The sequence below is a fragment of the Oncorhynchus masou genome, chromosome 6, assembly GCF_036934945.1.
Source record: "Oncorhynchus masou masou isolate Uvic2021 chromosome 6, UVic_Omas_1.1, whole genome shotgun sequence".
NCBI classification, from domain to species: Eukaryota; Metazoa; Chordata; class Actinopteri; order Salmoniformes; family Salmonidae; genus Oncorhynchus; species Oncorhynchus masou.
The window spans coordinates 50,362,525-50,374,640 of record NC_088217.1 but is presented as its reverse complement, the minus strand read 5'-3'; the positions used below and the strand labels follow the sequence as shown (position 1 = coordinate 50,374,640).

The following is a 12,116-nucleotide window of genomic DNA, read 5'->3' as shown; positions in this document are numbered from 1 at the left end:
TACATTTAATTTATTTAGATTTTTTTTTAAACAAAACTACACTGCATTTTATATCTGGGACCCTGAAGATGACAGATCCGAGCAAGATTACGGAATGTAGGGACATTATTTACCTTCAGAGGTGAATGTATCAAACCAGTTGCAGTGAGAAAAGTGTTTTGCTGTTGTGCACCTCAAACAATGGCTTGGTATTTTTGACACCGATCCCATAGAGGTTAAAAAAAATTGATTTTGAAAGTACATTGAAAACGAAATCTCTATTGAAATTATAAGGATAACAGTTCCAGGCTAAAACCTCTTTCTACCAATTCATCTGGTATATATTTCATAACATATAGTACGAGAAACAAATGGCTTATGTTTGCTTTTGGGTATTAACATCTGTTTTTGCTAAGGGGCCATCAACAATCATTTTTTTTAAATTGGAGTCTCAACTTACTGTTGAGAGTTAGAATAGTAGAATTCATGGGTTGCATGTTTCTTCACAATATCGTTTTTTATACGTTCTTTTAGGACTGATGCCCAATGCATCGTCAATGAGCGCTGATGAAGATTTCATCAAAAGTGCATTACAGTGGCTTGGAAATACTATGACATTGAAAAGGAGGCAAATAATTTGTACGAACACCTTTTGTCATCATTTTGATCTTGCCAGATGGACTTTAGATGCGGTATAAAGTTAGCTAGCTAGCTAAGATTGAGGGGAGGCCACCGTATTTTAGCTAACTAACGTTAGCATTGCAACTGTATTTCTGACTAACTTTGCTAGCTAATGACAACATTGCCATCTGTCCAAATCTCGCTTAGGGCCCCCAAAAAGCTAGGTCTGGCCCTAACAGGATGAGCACCAATGCTAATGCTCCGACATTGCTTGTCCTAATATTTCTTTGTTTCTTAATTCCATTCTTATTACCTTTAGATTTGTGTGTATTGTTAGGTATTAATGCACTGTTGGAGCTAGGAACACAAGTATTTCACTACACCCGCAATAACATCTGCTAAATATGTGTATGAAACCAATAACATTTGATTTGATTTGGAAGAAGAGGAAGAGTACTTTATTATACATCTTCTTAGAAGTACAAAGAAGTTTTCAGGAAGTGCTTTGATTGGTCACATAAGGAGCCTTTCTGGAGGCTTTCCATTTGGACTGGCATCCATTTTGACCCTTTTGACATGATGACAAAGCCAACATTTCACGGTATTTGCTGCACAATCCACAGTACAAAAATCAAAAACGATGTCTGAGCTCTAAATATATGAACTCTAAATCAAATGTATAACCATCTCGATCCATGCGATAACATGTTGATGTGTTGTGGGTATTTGAGGCGGCTAATAAATCACACAGCCATGACGGGCAACTAAAATGGCTGGGGAAAAAATGTAAGTATGGACCTCGCCCAGGCAGCACTACTGAGAGAGACTATCCACCTGCAGGAAACATCAGCACCCAGTTCCACCTGTAGGGTTACATTAACTACTACTGCCCTCTGGTGTGCAAATAGGAGTGGACTGAGATGTGTGCCTGCTGGGATGGTGAACCTCAAGTAAGAATGTGGGGAGGAGAGAAAAACACTTTTCAAAGTCATAAGCACCATGTGAATGAAATAGAACGATGATCTCAGTCATCGCTGATAAATTGACAGCGCTCCATATATTTTCTATGTTGAAGAATTACACATAAATACTCTAGCACCAATTCTCCGTCATTGAATTGGAGCTTGAAGCTTCAACTGAATACTAGTGAAAGAACGGCTACAACAGAGCAATATTTTTCGTCCATCAATCACAACTTTCTGGCTTTTGAGAGATGTTTTTTTGGTTTTATTCTGACACTCACTTTCCTTCTTTAGACATATTGGCTTCAATGGGGAGACACACGTTCACAACAACGTTTTAGAAGCGATAAGGTTTAAATCCAAAATGTGAATGTTTTATGACCCCCACCCAACTCTTTCATGGGAAAATAGATATGGCTGCTCACCCAGGAGGAACTTACATTATATTTACTGTACAGCTGAACTAACAGTTCATCTATCTGGAAAAGGCTGACATTCCCCTGAGTTTCATGTCCCTGCAGTGACAGGGAGACGTCAGCACTTCCAGAAATTACCCTGCTGCCTACTCTCACTCACACGGGTCAGCTATCATGAGGACGACAGAGAAACATCCATACCCTTGGCCATTGCTAAGACGGTGGGCAACATCCCAGAACAATGTGTACCTTTCCGCCGACAACCTGGTCCTCAACCTTCAAGATGAGTCTTTTAACAATCTATCACTGGGAAAGAAGTAGGCTTTTGAGAAGCCTCTAACATTCCACCTGTCTGAGAAGACATCTACTGCTATGACCAGGATGTGTTGGCTAGGATTTCTAGTGACACTAATTGCATCCTTGTAGGCTAATGTCTCCCCCTCCTTCTCTCTCATGCACACAGACATACACAAATTGGGTCTTATATTCTCAAGGCAGCAACAGTAGATGAATTGAGTGCTGATGCGGTGCGAGAGATGCAGATTGCACTGGGCCCGATCGGATCCTTGTAACTTTACAGAGTGGCGTGTGGTGTGGACGGCTCGCCGTAGCGCTGGTGTTGCTGAACTGTGAAGGGGAGATAGCCCGTGGGCATGACTTCGACGGGGACGTTTCAAATCCAATTGGGTCGTCAAGATCCCGTCCCAGCCTGGCCTCGCTATCCGAGCAGATAACGTGCTCTAGTAAAGGTTACAATGTAACAGTGACATTTCTGTTGAGACTGAGCAATAAGCATACCTGGGATTCCTGGACTAATACTAAATGTATATGAGGATTGTGTGTTCATGTGTGTATTGTGTGTGTGCAAGTGTGTGTGTGTGTGTGTGTGTGTGTGTGTGTGTGTGTGTGTGTGTGTGTGTGTGTGTGTGTGTGTGTGTGTGTGTGTGTGTGTAAATGAAATAGTACATTTTGTACAATGTAAAATGTGTGTCAATGGTTACTGTACTCCATAAAAGTCATAATTACTCTACAAGACATGTGGGGAATAGTCCATGAAAACCTAAACAGCTGTGCTCTCTGCTACTACAAACAAAGCTTATTTGTTCTCTAAAAATGTATTCTTCTCTCAGTCATGTTTTGGGGGGTCTTCGAGTTAAATAAAAGCACAAGGCAAGCTGAATCTCCAAGAAGGAAATCAGAAATATGATAAGACAGACAAAGTTGTACTGAATTGTGTATAAAAGAAGATGGGTATAGAATGATGCAAATATATATATATATATATATATATATATATATATATATATATATATATATATATATATATATATCATTCTATATATATATATATCTGATATATATTCTAATCTCTCTCTCATCTTCTCTCTTCCTCTCTGTCCCTGGTTGGAGCTGGATCCGCTTGTGGGTTGAGATCAATGAGTTCTTTAAAAGACAGAGCATACATCTTATAGGAAGCCGTAGGGATGTTACAGAGCTGTTTACATGTTAGAAGCACATTTGGCAGCGATTAAAGCTGTGAGTCCTTCTGGGTAAGCCTCTAAGAGCTTTGCACACCTGGATTGTACAATATTTTCCCATGATTCTTTTCAACATTCTTCAAGCTCTGTCAAATTGGTTGTTGAACATTGCTCGACAACCATTTTCAAGTCTTGCCATAGATTTTCAAGCTGATGGAAGCCAAAACTGTAACTCGGCCACTCAGGAACATCCACTGTTTTCTTGGTATGCAACTCCAGGGTAGATTTGGCCTTGTATTTTTGGTTATTGTCCTGCTGAAAGACGAATTCATCTGTCTGGTGGAAAGCAGTCTGAACCAGGCTTTCCTCTCTGTGCTTAGCTCCATTCTGTTTCTTCTTTATCCTGAAAAACATCCCAGTCCTTAACAATTACAAGAAGACCTATAACATGATGCAACCACCACCATGCTTGAAAATATGGGGAGGGGTACTCAGTAATGTGTTGTATTAGATTTGCCCCAAACATAACACTTTGCATTCAGGACAAAAAGTGAATTGCTTTGCCACAGTTTTTGCATTTTTACTTTAGTGCTTAATTTGGTGACATGTTTCAAACAGGATGTATGTTTTGGAATATTTTTTATTCTGCACATGCTTCCTTCTTTTGACTCTGTCAATTAGGTTAGTATTGTAGAGTAACTACAATATTGTTGAGCCATCCTCAGATCTCCTATCACAGCCATTAAACTCTGCAACTCTTTTAAAGTCACCATTGGCCTCATGGTGAAATCCCTGAGAGGTTTCCTTCCTCTCCGGCAACTTCACCATGCTCAAAGAGATGTCAGTGTCTGCTTTTTAATTTGTACCCATCTACCAATAGGCTCCCTACTATGCAAGGCATTGGAAAACCTCCTTGCTCTTTGTGGTTGAATCTGTGTTTGAAATTAAATTCACTGCTCGACTGAGGGACCTTAAAGATAATTGTATGTGTGGGGTACAGAGATGAGGTAATCATTCAAAAATCATGTTATGCACATTTTTACTCCTGAACTTATTTAGGCTTGCCATAACAAAGTGGTTGAATAGTTATTCACTCAGGACATAATTTTTTTTCTTAATTAGTAAAAATGTCTAAAAATAAAATTCCACGTTGACATTATGGGTAATGTGTGTAAGCCAGTGACACTAAATATTTTTGTATTTATTTTTATTCGGTATGTAGCGCAACAAAATGTTGAAAAAGTCAAGGGGTGTGAATACTTTCTGAATACAGGATGAAAATGTAAGGTTCTGCTTTTCTTTTCTTAGTCAACCTCGTGTTCTTTTTCTTTGTGTTCTGGAACGTAGCCCTGTCTTTCAGTTTTGTTAATTGATTTCCCCTGTGTTCGTTTCTCACCTGGTCTCATCAGCTTGCTATTTCGTTCAGTTCTTTCTGTTTGCATGGTTGTGAGGTATTGTTTGTTTTTGATTGCCTACCTGTGTTTGACCTTCTCCTGCGACCACGATTCCTGCCTTCTGTGAAGGCAAAATAAACATCTACAGAAACATATTTTTTATAGTTTCTAATGTGGAATTTTCAACCCAATTTCAACGTAAACATAGTTTTGGTGATTCTGTTATTAGATTGATGTGACACCTGTTAGTCCGGTTACGTCATTTTATTTCAGTTTTACCCCGGTGACTTTTTGCAAATCCAAATGTGTTTTTCACGTAGATTCTACGTCACAATAGGTTACCAAGTTATGTGGAAACAACGTCTATTCAACCAGTGTCTTGTGCCCAGTGGGGTAGATATTGCCATCTAAATGCTCCCAAAATTTGTCAGGTTGATATTAATGTTCAGAGACTGTTTTGAAAATGAAACACGAAACACTTGGCAATGTCAGTCATCTGACAATTGTTTACATACGTGGCATTTTCAGGACTGTGTGACTAGAGACTGATGGTAAGATATCCACCACTCTATACTCTTCCAACTTTGTTGTAAATTACAAGCCGTTATTATTATTCTTCACTGGCTCCCATCTAAAATCCAATCAGAATTTCCTTATGGTGAGGTGACCAGCATGTCAGTCCTTTACAATGTGCCACCACCGAGAGCCTCCTCCCTTAACAAAAACATTTCTCTTCTGAGATCCACTTCATTACCCAGACTAATATGGAGAAAAAAATGTTTATTCAAATGAGCTTAGATGAAAATGCATCAGAAAAATGATCTGCTTACAAAAATAAATTACATTTAAATTAATTGCAAAATAAATGACTCTTTGGGTGAACGGCCAAAGGGTTAAACGAAGGTTTAAACTGGAGTTATTTATTTAATCATTTATTTACTTATATATGTATTTATTCACGCCATCCATTAGTCACCTAGTGTCATCAGTTTGTGTCCATGGAAACCGTGTAGTTACATTTTATGGAGAGCAACATTATAATGAGACCTTTTGTGAGCGATTGATTGGTGGTTGCTAAGAAGAGATTGCACATTGTGATCACTTGATTGGCCACTGCTAAGAGGAAAGACTTTCTATTAGCAATTGATTGGCTGTTGTAATTTTCCACCTGAAGGAGTACCAGCCAGACACCGCAATTGTGTGACTTTAGTTGAAGCCACCTTCGTGTGTGTGTTTCTACAGATTGACATGGACTATTGACTATGAAACAGCTAGTGCCAATCCCTATCATCTCCTCCCTCCCTGAACTAATCGAAAAAGACGGCCCAGAACTAGACACAAAAGGAAATGGACACTTACCTTCAAGGCGCCGTTCGACCATGAACCTCTCAACGAATGGACATCTGACTCTTCGCCGCTCCCCGACCGCTGTCCCTCTCTGCTGATTGCCTGTGCCTGTGGGAAAACTACTCTGTTACATTGCTCTCTATAGCACTACTAAAGGAAAGTGCTTATTATGTCTAATGTGTGAGTGTGATTCCAAGTTGTAGATCAGCACATGCTTTAATTGTATGTTTGTTGTCCTCCGCGTCTACAGAGGACACGGCCGACGCAGCTGTGAAAAGCTATCTACGCAACAACTTGGACTCCTGGCCCGGAGTCAAATGAAGTCCAATCAAATGTTACTTGTGCGGAATGCAACTGGTGTAGACTTAACCTTGACATGCTTGCAAGCCCTTCCCAACTATGCAGAGTTTAAAAAATAAAATGGTAACACGAGACATAAAATACACAAGAATGGAGCTGCAGTATATACCGGAAGTACCAGCAGCAGATCAATGTGCAGAGGTATGAGGTCATTTGAGATAGATATGTACATGAAAGCAGGGTTAAAGGGACTAGGCATCCAGATACATAATTATAAGAGTAAAATAAAGAACAGAATAGCAGCAGCAAATGATGAGTGGAAAAGTGTGTGTAACGTGTTTGTTGTGTGTTTCGTGTGTGTGCATATGTTGTGTGTATGTTTGGCATGGGCGTGTCAATATAGTGTGTTTGAGTGTGTGTACAGTGGGGCAAAAAAGTATTTAGTCAGCCACCAATTGTGCAAGTTCTCCCACTTAAAAAGATGAGAGAGGCCTGTAATTTTCATCATGGGTACACTTCAACTATGACAGACAAAATGAGAAAAAAAATCCAGAAAATCACATTGTAGGATTTTTAATGAATGTATTTGCAAATTATGGTTGCAAATTACGGGGAGTTGGCTCTGGTCTGAAACCTGGCTCTGCCAACCACCCCTGTGTGCTCCCCCCAAATTATTTTGGGGCTGCCTATCGTGCTTGGTTGCGAACCCGGGAGTCGCCGTTGATCCTCCTTCGCTGCCTCCGCCTGCTTCCATGGCAGGGTCTTGTGCCATAAACTCGTCCCATGTCCATGATGTCCTCCACTCCCTTTTCTCCCGGGCCCTGGATCCCTGCTCCCCCTGGCCACGCTGCTTGGTCCTTTGGTGGTGGGATCTTCTGTATTGCACGTCGTTGGAAGGAGTAGACCAAGGTGCAGCGTGGTAGGCATACATCTTTTTTAAATTGATGACACCGAAAAAACAACAAATACAAAATGAAATGCACAGTTCTGTAGGGCTGGAAAGCAACGGTCAAAAACAAGATCCCACAAACTAAGGTGGGAAAAAGGCTGCCTAAGTATGATCCCCAATCAGAGACAACGATAGACAGCTGCCTCTGATTGGAAACCATACCAGGCCAAACAAAGAAATAGGAAAATAAAGAGAGAATTAAAAGGATCTCTAAGGTCAGGGCGTGACACAGTTGTTATTTATAAAATAAAATAAACAACTTGGGTAGAGCTGAGTGGGGACAGTAGAGCCCATCCATTGACTGCCAAATTAGCCATTGAGTACCATACCAGCCAGCGACTAACGAATCTCTGCTCACGAAGTAGAGCCATATGAACCCTGCTTGGGTAGAGCTGAACGAATGAACGAACATCAACCAACGCTCTGTGAGTGAACTAACTGCTGTGTTAGTTTTTTTCCTGTGGTCATAGTATAGCTTGTGGTCCTAACTCATAGTCTCCTTAAACAGTTCTAACTGGGCACTTAGTAGTTTTAAAACCCTTTCCTGCAGGCAAATGACCTCTGGTGGACTCATGGGTGGAATGTTATTAATATTCTTTCTAATTTCATAATCAACTTTTTCATTTTTTACACAGAAAATCCAGTGTTTCTATGTCAAAAGATTTTGCTATGTTTCAGTCTGCTGTAATCTATATAAAGTGTAATATTGGGATGCAAACTCAAAATAAAAAAGTAAACTCTATATCTGACATGGTACAGTTGTCTTCTTTTTTTAAAGCCCATAACCATGTGTGTGAGGAGTATACTTTCGTTTTAAAGTAGATTTGTTTAAGACTACCAAGAAACTTCGTGTGACCCTGATTTAGCCCACTGCAGTAAAGGGTGAGACAGAACTAATCAAACAAATGCTTTTTAAGATATTGTCACTATTGTACAATCTGAACTTGTTATAAAGAACCTTTGAGTGTACTTTCCCTGTATCTGTGGTTGTTTGCGGTGGGATCTTAAAATTAGTAGTCGGCAGGATCCCACCTGCAAACACAAAGCTTGGACATTTGAACTATTCAAAAGTCAGTGACACCCCCGGGCTGTAGATAACCATATTTATACAGCACAGGTAGTCATGCCATGGTTCATGGTAGCCACTTGGGTCCCCTAGTTTGGAGACGAGCAAAAATGGTGGTTCGCAAATGACACTGACTCTTGCTAAAGTAGACTGTCATTCTGCCTTATATTTATATTATCAGCAGGTTTATTATATTACTTATCAGCATGTCTTATTATTTGACCATCAACCCCTAATTTACAAGTGCCTTTCACTCATGTGTGCTGTGTTATGCGATTGCCTTCACTTAGCTCCTTACATTCTCACGTGTGAAATTCAATTGAATTGCATGAACTATTTGCTCACTTTGGACGGTGTGCTGTGATTCTACAGATTGCCATGGACTTTTGACTATGAGACAGCTGTTGCCAATCCCTATTACCTCCTCCCTCCCCGAACTAATTGCTAAACACGCTCCAGAACTAGACACAAAAGGAAATGGACACTTACCTTCGAGGGCGCCGTTCGACCGGGAACCTCTGCACAGACAGACATCTGACTCCTCGCTGCACCTCGACCCCTGTCTCTCTCAGCTGATCGCCTGTGGGAAAAAGACTCCATTACAACGCTCTCTGTAGAACTCTAAAAGCAAAGTGCTTATTTCAAACGTGTGCTTGTGACTCCCATTGTAGATCAGTACATATTGTAATTGTATGTTTGTTGTCCCCCCATGGCTACAGACATGGGGGACACGCCCAACGCAGCTGCGAGAGGCTATCTCCGATACAACACAGCCGGCACGGCTTGGAGTGGGGGGGAAGAGAGCTCAGCAGCTTACCATGGACTACCAAACTAGTCATCGACTACCGTAACAGCCAGAGGTTAACAAATCCCAGCTCGGGAAGAAGAGCCAAATGAACCCTCCTCGGGTAGAGCCAAATGAATGAACGAACCCTGCTGGGGTAGGGCAATATGAACAAACATCAACCAACTCTCTGTGAGTGAAGCAGCTGCTGTGTTTGTTTTGCCCTGTGTCATAGTGTATGCTCATTGTCCTAACTCCTTGTCTCCTTAAAAATGTCTAACTGGGTACTTAGTCGTATTAAACAGAACCAATCAAACAAATCATTTTTTAAGATATTGTCACTATTGTAAAACCTGAACTTGTAATAAAGAGCCTTTGTTTGTACTTTGCCTGTCTCTGTGGTTGCTGTGGGATCTTGGAATTCTGCTTTTGACATGTGTGTGTGTGTGTGTGTGGTTTTCACTGTGCTCTAATGGGGTCTGGCAGGGCGGAGGGGTTGAACAGAGCTGCTCATCGGAGGATAAGTCACATGTGACAGTCTGTCAGGACACCTCTCATCAGGACACATACTGCAGAGACAGCAAATCCTCAACACACACACACACACACACACACACACACACATATATATATATATATATATATATATACAACTAAATACACAGACAGGCACACACACAAACCCATATGCACACACCTGCACGCAAAGAGATACACACACGCTTCTCACATCAAACCCCAAAGAGGGCATTCATTTATCTTCATGAATAAAGAAAATGAATATCTTCAAACAGTCTGCATTTAGCCTTTGGGTAGATATGACACGCATAACAGCCAGATAGGATTTGTCTGCCATCCAGAGGGAGTCAGCTGTTAGAGAAACAGCTTTAGTGAAGGGAGCCCCATCTCAGAGAAATAGGACATTGTGACCTGTCCCACAACGCTCCCCCATTCCCCCACCCCCCACTCACTGTCTCTCTCGGCTCTCTAGCTCTCTGTCCTGATGTCATTTACTTATTTCATGGATATATGAGATTGGAGTGTCTGTCAGAGAACATGTTGAGTGACAGTCTCCACAACTACCTCAGCCCGTGTCAAGAAAACGTGTACTATATCAGTGTACATAGGAACAGGAGTGCACATAGGTGTTGATTTTGTAAAACAATCACAAATAGTGCATAAGCCTACTGTGCAAATACAGTATCATTTTGAATGACATTCGCACAGATCATTGGAGCCAGTGTGGTCACAGTTGGTATACATTGCAACCACATCAGACAGCTTCTGATTTTCCCTGCCCACCCGTAATGAAAATCAATGATCAATGGACAAACACATGGACTTGCTCACTTATATATGGGACAACGAATCTTCGCAGCGATACAGAGGAACATCAGATATCTATGGAGCCTGATCAGAGTCATGATTATTTTGAAAGACACGGACAGAGTGTGACAAACTGCTTATTATACCAAGAGCCCCCCCCCCACACCCCAATCTCTAGACAAAGCAGCAGTGGAGGGGAGACGAGGAAAGGGGAGATGTGACCATATAGAGGTGACAGGGCGAGACACCAAAATGAACAAACGCGGAGATGAGAGGATAGAGAGATGGAGAGCCAGGGCCCGGCTCACTGGAACTGGCAGACGGGTTAGTCAGTGGAAGAGAGAGGGCCACTTGTTTTGGGAGCTGTTTGCAGCAGGAACCAGATAAATGTTCACAGTGGCCAGTCATTATAGCTTCTCCCTGTGGCCTGCTCTATTCAGTCTTGGGGGAAGACATGATGAGAAAATATAATAGCCACAAGTTGCATTGGCATTGTTCTTATGACTGTTATAACATGAAGTAGTTCTCGTCTGTTTACTTATTATTGTGTAATTACACAATATAATGTGTGTTTAAAGTCAGTGGTGTCTAGAAGCACAGTCCTGATGATTCTAAAGGTTCCTAGTTGAGCACAGTATCCATATATGGGAAAAGGATTGTGTGGAATCGGCAGCCTTTGGTTATCTCTCTCCTACTTTGATAAAATACCTTATATCTGTTCCTCATTTCCCCCAATCCAGTCTGCTGTGATAAAGAGGGAAGTGGGAAACAGTGGGCCTTATGGGAGCCTGTTTCTCCACACCGCCCATCCTCCAGGGAGCAAGCTGAATTACAGCCAACCACAGCGCTTCGGAGCAGCAGCTATCCGATGAGACAGTCTTACATGTTGCGTGAAAATCAACCAAGGTCATCAGGGTCGTCACATGTTCCTAAAATGAGACTCAGACTGTGGCTGTCGGTTAGTTCAATACAGTGGATAAGCACAAAAAGGTAGCACTTTAAAACTGAGGCATGAACTTACCCATACATTGTTGTGGGCCAATTATCTTTAGTAAAGAGCCACTTAACCCACTCTGTGCTGTAGTGACCAGTACTAGGTGCAGTAGATGTAAAGCCTTGTAAACTCTTGTTTAAGTTGGATTATTCCATACCACCATCTTGTGGTCACAGACCTGCAATAGAATACCCAGAGAATCCTGTAAGGACTCCAAACTCCCCCTTTGTTAACAGCTCACACACTGTGTTAAATGAGTATACAAATAACAATGTTTTTCTAAATGAGAGTGTAGGCACAAGGCATCCAAAATAGATCCACTGTGATGAGAGATTGGGGTGTTACAAGCAGCTGTGCTGAAATATTTTCAGGTCACATTCTACGGTGGTTTACATTAAAAAAAATATTGTACAGATATGCATTACCGCAAGAAGATGTTTTAATTTGGGGGTGCTGTTGACTGGGAGCGTGGGGGGGGGGGGGATTGGGGTATTGGGGTG

General features: G+C 41.4%; 1 long non-coding RNA gene across 1 annotated transcript; it reads right to left on the bottom strand.

Annotated features, from left to right (window-relative positions):
• Positions 1-3,352: 3,352 nt before the first annotated feature.
• On the bottom strand, positions 3,353-10,269 carry LOC135542223 (uncharacterized). Its single transcript, XR_010456034.1, has 3 exons — positions 9,002-10,269; positions 6,210-6,305; positions 3,353-3,859 (listed from the first exon to the last, which is right to left on the bottom strand). It is a non-coding gene; the product is annotated as an uncharacterized LOC135542223 (long non-coding RNA).
• Positions 10,270-12,116: the final 1,847 nt, after the last annotated feature.